This window comes from Lethenteron reissneri, chromosome 31, assembly GCF_015708825.2.
Source record: "Lethenteron reissneri isolate LAM-NWPU_2019-01 chromosome 31, ASM1570882v1, whole genome shotgun sequence".
NCBI classification, from domain to species: domain Eukaryota; kingdom Metazoa; phylum Chordata; class Hyperoartia; order Petromyzontiformes; family Petromyzontidae; genus Lethenteron; species Lethenteron reissneri.
The window spans coordinates 7,350,844-7,362,861 of record NC_083809.1 but is presented as its reverse complement, the minus strand read 5'-3'; the positions used below and the strand labels follow the sequence as shown (position 1 = coordinate 7,362,861).

The following is a 12,018-nucleotide window of genomic DNA, read 5'->3' as shown; positions in this document are numbered from 1 at the left end:
ATGGGCAGTTTAGAAGACATTTCAAACTGTTGAGAAAAGTAGTGGGCTTGGCCAGGACATGTCATGGCTCGAAGGGACGATGGTCGATTGGAAAGATCAATGACGCGGTGGCGGCGAAGGAATGGAACGTGTGAGAGAGGGAGAGAGGTCGTGCACCGAGGAGATGGAGTGATGAAATGTTGGAAATGGCGGTGGCTTGGGGAGGACTTCATCCGATAGTGAATTGGCTGTGGCTGATGAAGATTTATCCAGGAGGGTTTCAAGAGTTCTTTACATGCACGCATATGCTTTTTTGCGTTAAGTTTGTTGTTTTTTCCCCCCGTCTATGATTAGCACTGTTGGGTATGTACGGTGTGAAAGAAGTTCAGCGTACAGTACATACACACAATAGAGTGCTGCATTGGCAAGTTTGGCCGATAATGTATTGCATGTTGGGGGGAAGCATAGGATCAAGAAAAAAAAACCCTATACATACGAGAGCATAACACAGGGGCACAAACACCAAAAAAAACCATCTTCCTCGCGGGAGACAATCAACCTCACAATGGGTTCCCTCGCCTGGCAAAATGGACAGACACCGAAGCGAATGGATCTTGTGGCGGCGATCCGATGAGGTGATTAACGAAGGGGGAAATTAAAATCGAATTGTCCGTCCGGTGTAAGTGTATAACGGGTTGATGAAGAGGGAAGTAAAGGGTGGCAAAAGTGACGCTGAACTAATACCGTGGCCACAACGACGACAACAACGAACTATACACAGCGCTCGCGTGTCGCCCTCTATAATTAAGATGGGATCGCGGCCATTAGCGCAGGAAACAAAATTGCACTTGCGTTCGCAACAACACGTGCGACGACACCGATATTGCTTACATCGAAAATGAGAATTGTTGCACCTTTTAAGAGCGGCTGAATGACAGCCTGCAATGAGGTCACATGGGTTTGACAGCACTCGGAATTTGCATTGTGCCTGCAATGAGAAATACTGCATGCGAAGTTTATTGCTCAATTAACCCTACTTTCTGTAATTTTCTAAGCATTAATCAAAGTTAAATCCACTCGTCCTCAACTTGCCTTAAGCTTTGGATGCGATCTGAACACCGTTGTCTGTTGGATGGATGGACTGATTTCCATCTTAGCGTTAAGGATAGCAGCCGATGACAATGTCTCCCTGAATTGTGTGCGATCGCATCAGAACCTGGAAGCTCAGCAGTGTTGAGCCCGGTTAATTAATTATCAGTCTTTTCACGTTCCCAGACGTTTGCAGGGTGGGTCCCGTTCACCGCTAAACCTCGGAAAACGTAAGGGGCTCGGCGTTAATTATACTTAGAGAGACGTGGCGCCGTTGTTTTTAAAGACATTGCACTCACCGCACTGAACTCTCGCAACACGACCGCACTCTGTGATAGCTGGGCTCGGCGTTAATTATACTTAGAGAGACGTGGCGCCGTTGTTTTTAAAGACATTGCACTCACCGCACTGAACTCTCGCAACACGACCGCACTCTGTGATAGCTGGGCTCGGCGTTAATTATACTTAGAGAGACGTGGCGCCGTTGTTTTTAAAGACATTGCACTCACCTCCCGCATGGCCTTCTCCTTCCGATTCCGTTCCGATGACGTACACGCATTGTCATTGGAACGGAATCGGAAGGAAAGACCTGATGACGCGTACGTACGTCATCAGAATTCGAAAGGGTTAAGATGCCAGAGCACCAAGGCGTGGCAGAGTGCCGTTGTTGGCGTGGGGCTGCGAGGTAGCCAGGTGGTGTCACCCTGCCGTATCTTGTGGTGGGGACTTTCACCGGTCTCTCCGGTTTGCTTCCCACATGGAGTCAAACACTCGTTCGTGGTATTGGCCAAACATCCCAATACAGGACCCTCCTCAAAGAAGAGTCTAAAGACTCAGGTGAGAATCTTCTGGATAAATAAAGGGCATTGTGCTGACAGGTAAAATATTTGTCCGTACAATTATAGAATATATAGTGGATGGTTTAAAAAATATATATACTTTGACTGTTTTCCCAGTGTATTTTCACACAACCAGATACATTTTCATTTTGTAAATGTGAACACAGAAGGCACCGTGACAACCCCACGTGAAGCTAGGTGATCTCTAATGGCGAAACTTTCCAATGCAGGACCCTCCTGAAACGGACACTAGAGAATCGGTGAGGCCTTCTTGGCTAAATAATTTGCGTGTACATATGCATGATGAACTTCTTTCGCACTGTACGTAGCCAAGCGTGCTAATCGGAGGTGTGCAATAACAATTTGCGCTGTTATTGTGCTAACGGAGGGTGCGGGGTTCGGGGCTGCTTTTAATTCGATCTTGTGGCCCTAATTGTATCAATAATCCCATTCCGAGACAAAGATAATCAAATACAAGATTTCGTGAAACAAACAAGATTCTGTCAGTCGATCCGATTAGGTTTTTTTAATCAGGTGTAAATTTCTGCACAGTATTTTAGATGTAATGTTTCTGAAAATGAAAACTCTTAATCTATTGATAAAATTATCATTATAGCGGTACCCCGAGGTACCAAATAATACAAAATGGCCGAGGCAATTAAATATTTTATTTCTGGGACACTATTTTTTCTAGGGGTGTACTTAACTCCGCGACTGGGGTACCAATCAATCCGCAATCAGTGCCACTCCGCAATGTCGAAACGCCAAACATGAGCATAAAAAATCCGTTATCAAAAAATTCAGCTTTGCTTAGTGCATCATGTACAGCTCGTCGAGATGAGTCGATTGCCGCATCGCTGACCATCGACAGACTAAACGTGACTGCATCATGGACATCGTGCGAGAGCCGGGGTGCTATGGTACCCCGGGATACCGCCATAAGGTTCAAATGTGAACGATACAGTACGACAAATAGAAAAACATTAAACAAATGAAAACCATGAAAGTATTTAAAAAGCAAACATTACATTATATAACACAACGCGTGGTGTAACAATACAGTGTACAGTTTACCTTGAAGGTACTGTACAAGGTGTAGGAGATAGGAGGTAGCCGTGAAATGTTCTGATTGCATTCGGCACAAAGCATGGATTTTAGGATAGATTGAAACCAAGAGGATGTTCTTGTTAAGTTGGAATGATTATTCGAGACAATGCGCCAACGATAATCCACAAATGGGTGAAATTAGTTCAACTTTTAAGCTTAACCAGCTGAGAACTCAGGAGACCAGGATCAATGTAACCTTCAAGAGTCATCTGGGGCATTAGTGTGCCAGTAAGGGGCGATGGTCGCTGATTAGTGCAATCCCAAGTGAGTAGTTCACGGGTTACTTTCGGATTTTGGCAAATTTGGACATGGACGCGTCGGCACGCAATGGCCCACTCTTGCGATGAACGTCAGGGGACCTTTAAAGTCCCACTGTGAGTGAAGCAGACGGCGCGTAGTGGCATTAATACAGTTAATGCACGCAACGCAGTATTAACCAGGGCGGCCGCTGGAAATTGAACCGTGAACCTCTGCAGCCTCGCCGCCCGTTGACGGATGTTGTGTTGCTTCGCATGCAAAAAAAACGCAACGTAGAAATGCCGCACAAGCCAAGCGTTATAAAGCATCGGCTGCATCAACGCAGAGTCTGCTGTACAGATGCACACCAACAGAGGGCATGCAAGGTATTGTGGGAATGTGGACTACCCCCATGATGCCTTGCAGCCTAAATGTACTACTGCATTTCATTTGCTGTGAATAGTCTTGAACGTTTTCAGTTCCCACTACAGGCGCCGGGCAATTTCTGTGGAGTGTCATTGCGAGGGCTTCATTTATCTGTGAACATTTCCCGGATCACTTGTAGACGTAAAGTAGGCACATGTCAATTACCCATAGTCATAGCGGAGAAGTATGGTGGATGTGGTGTGCAAGGAGGAGAAAGATGTACCGGCTCACCGACCCAGACAAAACCATCTGACATTATGCCCTGGTTATTACCAAAGTACCCACATCTGCCGATAGATGTATGATAAAGACCCTATGGCGGATATGGTGATACGTGGCCACATGTCACTTTTTAGGCAGGATTGGTGCACCATAAAGAGATGAGCACGAACAATTTGTGAAAGTCCCACCTTGCAGGGTTAACAAGATGCCCTTCCAAAATCCAGTACAAAAAGTAGGTTGACTGTGTGATTCCATTCGATTTTTTTTGTTTGAGTAACATCTGCCTGTACCGCGTGGGTTTACTCTGGGTGTCCCGGATTACTCTTACATAATGACAATAAAAAAAATCAGGTGTTGGCCAAAAATCCCAAACAGGACTAATCGTTCAGACAGAGTTGAAGCTTTCCTGGGTAGAGGAATGCTGTATTTTAATCATAAAAGCACTGCATTCCAATCATTATTTTCAAGTGTAAACCTTTGTGTGTGCCACAATTACCCACAGGCGAATTATAACAAAAGTACGATAATTATCCCGACGTAATTACTATCGGTGGAATTATGCATCGATCTATAAACATACATACGTGTAGAGCCTCTTTTGTCAATCGACTGCTGCATAAGGACCTCACCACGCCATGTGGGTCTGCGGTGGATGGTTTGACCATACTTCACCAGTGCAGGTTGTTACAGGCCAGGAATACAATTCTTTAAATGAGTCACGACACCGGATTGTGACGATTCTTCAAGCCCGCTGCTTTTTAGGAGGCCAGCAGATGGTAAGTACAGCAAGTGGGATTGTAACAACAATCTCTAAGAGTATGTAGGGACAGGTCTTCTCCAGCTACGTTGGTTTCCTTCCACATGCAAAAAAACCACCCCACTGGACATGAATGTCCAAAAAAAATAAACTCCCCAATTCAGGGTGTCACATCGTGAAATAAGGTTACGATAATAATGTTAAATAACGTATGGTTCGTCGTCAATCCACTGATGAATGAAGGCTGCCCACGCCCTATTGGTCGGGGCTTAATTTCACCATACTTCACCACGATGGTCGGTACACAGTGTGTGGTGAGTGGGGGGGGGGGGCTAATCAGCTATCACTCACCACTGATGTTAGCCATGGCCGGGAATTAAACTCAGGTCACCAGGTTCGCAGCGCAGTGTCCTCACCACTGCACCACTGCTCCACCCGGGTGAGACGTGCGTTTAAAATGTACACTTCGATGCTGTTTACAGCATGTGAGCTGTTTCGCAAATGGAGCTTTAAAAAAATAATAATTTTGAAACCATACCTAATGTACCGTAACATTTATAACATAATAAAACGAGGCTCAAATAAATGTTATCAGTGTACTATTTCCATGCTTACATTACAGTATTGGCACATACCAATCTGCACCCTCCACGCCACGCCATGCGTTGGTGCTTAAGCCTTTGTGCGTGTTCTTTGTGGGGGGGGGGGGGGTGCGTAGTGCAAAGGGTGCTGCGCTATGGACCCAGTTACCCAAGTTCGATTCCCTTGCTGCAGCTAACATCAGCGGGCACGCGATACCACAGCCGGGACCTGCATCAACCCGCGCTGACCAACGTGATGAAGTATGGCACATCCCCCCCAATATTCAAATATGCTCAAAATGTCCCCCCCCGAAATATCTTGCTATAAAATAGATTTCTGTTGATATGATTGTAGTTATGGTTGTACTTTATTAATCCCCAATTTCTGCCATTACATACAATGAAACAAGAAAAGGTAAAAAAGAAAAAACAGAAATGTAATACAATACACTATTAGACATTATTGTAAAAAATAAATAAAAAGTCCATCCTATGTGTTAGTGAATTTTTTAATGGCAAGAAATTGGTTTTCAAATTTAGATTTTTTTTTCTGGGGGGGGGACCCCCAGACCCCCTGGAAGATTTGGTCCCCCCCAATGTTGACTCCATGGCTACGGCCTTGAAGTATGGTATATGTGTGAAGAGACCGACTCTCTAACTGATATGGCGTGAGTAGGCCTTCATCCATTGGTGGATTGAGAATGGCCGGACACTTATTATTACATGCATTTGTGGACTTGAATAGGACATGTCGCTGGAATGAAAAATCAGCAGTGGATAAGACAAAGGTGGCTGGGCATGGGGCTCGCTAACAGCACTTGCCCCAAAAAAGTCTGCGATGGCTACACAGGGGATCATTGTCTTGTGCATGTGTATCCCTGTATGTATGCACGCGTATGTAGCAACAATGCACGCTTTAATTACCGAGTAAAAGCCCTCTAAGTGAGACTTGAGACTTTTCCAGGATGGCCCTGCATGGAACGCATTGCCAATTCATTATTGAATATTTTTCATATTACGTCTGTACGCGTGTGATGCAATACGAGTGAGTGCACCGTGTGTGCGTGGGGGCCGTGTATGTCAGTCTCGGAGTGTGTGTGCGTGCCATGCCATCGCGTATTCCGTGCGTGCCTGTACCAGGGTGCCAAACCCTATGCAAGCAACTTTCCTCCTCCCACTTCCACCCCCATGTCTTGTTAGCGTCAATGTCACCTCGCGCGCAACGCTCTGCCACCCTTCCCCCACTCGCCCCCCCCCCTCTTCTCTGTCAACTACCCACACTTTTCCAACTCGCTTCATATAAAAACTAAGTTTATTTGACTAGGTAAGGCCCACTGAGCTATGCCGCAATTTTTTCTTTCCGAAGCGACCTGGCTATCACAAATGACAGCCCAATGGAGTTGACTTGTCAGGTGGAAATTTATAGCAGCCACTCCAAACGCACGCCGAGTCTCAATGTGGAGAGACAAACCGGAGGACCCGGAGACAAATCCAAGCGACCATGGGCAAAACATGCAAACTCCGAATATACAGGCATCAAGGTCAGGATTTAACCCACGACCTCCTGCATACCAGGCGAGGGAGATAACATCTCGCCACCGTGGATGTTTAAATGCCGTGCTCTGTAACACAGTGGGGGGGGGGGGGGGGGGGGGGTGGGCTTCTATGCAAACACAGATTCACTTCTCTTTCATTTCAGCAAGAGCGTTGCGAGGGACATTTTTTTGTTTAAGCAACATAACACGAATTCAAGACATCTCACGCAACCTTACTAAATCTTCACGGGTTGATACGCACCGCAAACAGGTGGCCGTGCGCATGTGTGGATGGGAAACTCATTCCTGCCTGGGGGAGGTGGTGGGGGGGGGCACCGAGCCAAACGCCACTTCCGAGATTCCGGGACCAATCTCCAGGTGGTCACGCGACCCGGAGCACAAGCGGTTTACCGGTGTCATCTCGGTTACCAGGGGACGTATCCATTGCTTGTCGAGTCTGCCTGAACAGAGGGCGTGGGTATTTCATTCAGGGATCAGCAGCCTTCCGATTCAGTTTTTTCCCCATTTTTCATCCGAACCTTTGAAACGCTTTCCCCAACGAAGGCCCAGAGCATTTACGCATTCGCTCTGTCCCGTCAGTCCATATACGCACATAATGATGAATAGATGAATAGATTTTATTTATTTCACCAAGAAGGGCCCAATAAGCTGTGAGGCTACATTCCATGGGTGTCCTACATGTGTAGATCGCTGGTAAGCATGAGAAAACATATTGGTACGTAGTTGTGTTGCTATTACGGATCCACCCTTTTGAAAAAACTGGACACATTTTCTTTTTAAGTTGCCCACAACTTAAAAAGAAACAGGAACCAGTGAAAAAAAGATTTTGCAAAAATGCACACGTATGCATGTACATATGTTGAACTTCTTTCACACCGTATGTAGCCAACCGTGCTAATCGGAAGTGCGGGGAATCACACCAAACTAAACACAAAACGTGTTTTGCATTGACAGCTACCCGTGCTACAAATTAAATACTTCAAGAGACAACCGCGTGTTGGAGAACATTTCACAATCCATGCGTATGCATGGTCTTTCCTACAATCTTCATGGTTCTTTCGGTAAAGTCACGTAGAAGGGAAGTAATAAAATAATAAAAATAAATCATAATAAAATAATTCTCACGAGGTTTCGGCCACAACGCAAGCAGCCGTCCTCAGGTGAAAAATGAAACACCACCAAGCTTGGAGCGTATATTTAAGCTGGGTTGGAGGGGGGAAGAAGAGCGCCTTGACAAAGGCGCTCTTCTTCTGGCCGAAACGTCGTGAGAATTATTTTATTATGTTTTATTTTTATTATTTTATTACTTCCTTTCTACGTGACTTTACCGAAAGAACCATGAAGATGAATCCCTGCAGTCACGAAAGCTTTAAATCGAAACTTTCCTACAATGTTTCATATGAACCGCCCTGGGCGGCAGGGTGGCGGCACACCGCCAACACTCATGGCCTCACAGCACGAAGTATCTGGGTTCGATTCCCAACTCAGGTGCCTTTGTGTGGGTTTCCTTTGGGTTCTCCAGTGTCCTCCCATAGCTAGAAAACAAACCGTACCATGCAACCGGTATTGGCCAAAGATCCCAACGCTGAAGATTTACCTGAAAATTACTCAGTGAATCTTTACCGGGTAAATAAACAATAATAATCTGTTCTGGATCCACCTCGAGACAGCTGAACCACACGTCACCATATTGCACAGTGAACACGGATGTGACATCACATGCTAACACCTGTCACCCTTTGAGGGGCTATCTTGGAGAATCTCTAAACTGCTCTGTGGGTGAGGATTTGTCAACATGAAAACCACTCTGTTTGAACAGTGGAATGAGATGCGATCACATCTATACACTTTGTAAATTCAAGCGTTATTGCATTTAGAGAAACTTAATCTCATCTGCCCTCCGAACATCAATTATTTAAATTATCCACACCCTCACATCGATCCAGGAATCTTCCGAAAATCTACACAAATATCTGCGCTTACCACAGATAAGAGTAACCCAGAAGTGGCACCACATTTCCGTCCCAAAATCCACATTAGTCTGCACATCTTCATGCAGATAAGTGGAGGAACGTGCGAAGATTCGCCCAGATAATAGGATCCATAAAACGTGTGTATGGATAAGGGGGTATCACCGCAAATTTAGAGAACATGCCCTGCACAGTAAAACTCCTCTTCTCCGTGGTGATGAGGGGGGGGGGGGACAATAACGCAGACCCGATTATCCGAGGGGCTATCCGCAATAGTCCTCCACTAATCCAGGGGGTAGGAATTCGCAGAAAACCCCGCGGATAATCAGAGTAATTTTACGCACGACTCCTCTTATCCGTGGAAACATCGCGGATAAAATAGGAGTAATGATGTAACGTCCGTTACCCGAGGATAGCCCGTGGGTAATTGGAATACACTCCTGCGCGTCGACTCTCATCCGTGGATTAGGAGGCTGCCACGCGATGTATTATGGGTAAAATAGCGAGCGACCGCGGATAATCAAAAGAAACACGGCCACGGATAACATCCGTTTTCGAGGACTCTACAAGTTGCCGTGAGATAACAGAAGTCGTGGCTAATAGGGCCATGGATAAGAGTTCTCCTGTATAGGATGAATCCTCAGTAACGACCTTGACCGACGAATCGTTGAACGAAAACACGCTGCGATGAGACTATCAACCGTGCATATACACGTGAACGTTATTTAATTATGAATGAGTACCGTGCCCTTGACAGTAACAAGAAAAAACGCTATTCTTGCAGGAATATCCGCATCAAATTATTTATAAACTACTGCATGGCACTTCAGTTGGAAAATACTCTGCGTGTCTGAATTTTAAGACAAAAAAAACACACGCTTTACACTTAACATATCTATAGTACCGTGCATGTAAAACAATAGGAATTACATTAAGAACGTATTATGGCTACTGTGAAATTAATTTTCTGTAATCTGATGAAAAATCACATGAAGTTGTCATTACACCGAGCGGGCTTGCAGTGGTTGGAGGTTTGCGGGGCTAATGAATTACGTAGATGGCAACACAGTGGGGAAGTGGCCAATCACGAGGAAGGGATGCATACAAGACGGTTCCGTTGCATTGTTACACGAATTCTTCAAGCCATATTCTGTGAATGAGTAAACCAAGAACCTTCCAAGCATTAAATCCTCAGGCTTGGGGAGGTGGCCGGATGTCTCCAGGGGTCAGAGCACTGAGCCGGTGCCGCTGAGTTCCTAAGTTTGAATCCAGTCAACCGCCCGTTTGATTAAATTGGGTTTTCAAGTGTGGCGAGTTGATGGTTTTAGCCCGGGCACCAATGATTACATGGAGAAAAATCGTATTAAATGTTCCTCTTCACTTACATATTGTTTTATTTTTAGAATCCAGCTCTTATAATAAAAAAATCAATGTCAGTTAGACATGGGAAAGATCAGCACTCCTCGTGTTGATAAAGAGGTCACTTGGAGAGATGTCAGAAGTAGTTCTGTGATTTCCACTTCAATGGGTCATATTTAAGACATGAGGGCATGCTTCGTCTCATGCGATGAAGCCAATAACATACGTTGAACTTCTTTTGCACCGTACGTAGCCAACCGTGATGAACACAACTGGAATAAAAATGGGAAAATTACTGAATGTGTTCAAACCAAAAAATCCACCTTTAAATAAACAGAAAATTCCAAGAGAAAATACTCGAGATGCAGTGCATAACATGATACACGGGGTTGTTTTTCAACATCATACATATGAATGCCAAGTTTGAACTATGTGATATGAGGGTACTGTAAAGATGACTGCATGAGCAACCATTTGTTAGGTTTTAGAATTAAAATGTTCAACAATCGATCAATTGCATTTTCAGGTATTCTTGACAATCATAATAGTTACGCTACAATACGATGAGATGTATTGTCACGATCGAGGTCACGATTCAATCTTAGTAATTTCACCATCAGAGAAATTCCTTCAATCTCGCCCGCTGTATCTGTCCACCCAGCAGCAGCAATAGATACGCTGCCGCGGCTGATCTATCGGCAGTTTGCGTGTGGTGGGCTAAAGTGTGGGGCACTGCCACCTCTTCCAAAGAAAATGACCGGCGTGAAAGAAGAGGCCAAAGCACCCTCTCGAGCAGTGGTTCTCAACTGGGGGTACGACGCGGCGATGTCCCAGGGGGTACGTGAGGTGATTTATAAATGTGTGAAATGATATCTTGCACGAGAGTCATCGGTGAATACTCATGTACGAATCTGCCATTATAAAATAACTACGATAACAGTTTAATCCGTATGGCAACCTATAACGATGTAAGCATGCCCCTATAAACTCAATGATTGTAAACAATGTGGTTTCCAAGGGAAACCAGCGAAGGCGAACAAATGACGTCATGCACGCAGAGGATCCGTCGATTTTTTGTTATTCGCTTGCAGTTACCAGCTAGTAAGGGATAACCTCACAAGATGGACAATTGGTGAAAATATTGATGACCATTAATTGAAATCTTTATTTCTCAAAAGCATGTTGGGTCAGGCAAGGGGTGAGTGGGGCGGAAAGTACACATCATCGGTTGAAACAAAAATTAAATAAGGGGGTACAGGTAGCAAACAAAAGGTTGAGAACCACGGCTCTCGAGGGGGGCTCTCTGGAGGGGGCTGTGTGGGAGACTGCCGATGACGAAACGCTCTGTGGAGCCCCCTCCAGTGGAGGCCCCTTCTGCCAGCAGTGGCGTGAGCACGGCAATTCGCAGGGCTTCACCTTCACCTGCAACCTTTTACCATCGCAGTTGTACGGCTCACGTGAACCAACCGCATACAACGCATACGCACGCATCGCACCCTGCGTAGTTTTATTATTATTTATTATTATGCACGTAACTAGCCAATCCTACCGAATGTAGTGAGCTGCCAATATTTGAACCCTTTTACCGCATACTGACTTTGAATGAAAATGATTCCGATAATACAGCATGTACATTTTGGGGGGGGGGGGCGAAAAAAAGTTTGTTTGCTTTCAAAATTGATACGCGGACAAAAGGGTTTAGTAATCGGCAGTCTCGCGCATTAATCCAGAGGGTTTACGTACGTCTGTGCACAAAATAAATTGATCGGTGCTTGCACTCGCCACGTCACCCGTGTATCGTGAGAGTAAGAATCCAAATCAGTCGACGAATCAATGAATAATCATTACACGCCTAGAATGTGCGGAGCACGACGCACGAATGGAAGGAACACCACG

At 45.3% G+C, this 12,018-nt stretch overlaps 1 protein-coding gene and 1 long non-coding RNA gene across 2 annotated transcripts in view; one reads left to right on the top strand and one right to left on the bottom strand.

Moving 5' to 3' along the window:
- The window catches only part of LOC133349742 (adenylate cyclase type 5-like), a 208,353-nt gene that overhangs the window by 75,980 nt on the left and 120,355 nt on the right, over positions 1-12,018 (bottom strand).
- Positions 1,775-12,018, top strand: part of LOC133349743 (uncharacterized) — a 52,523-nt gene continuing 42,279 nt past the window's right edge. The window contains exon 1 of the long non-coding RNA XR_009755981.1: positions 1,775-1,905. This is a non-coding gene — a long non-coding RNA (uncharacterized LOC133349743). The remainder of the gene's footprint in view (positions 1,906-12,018) is intronic.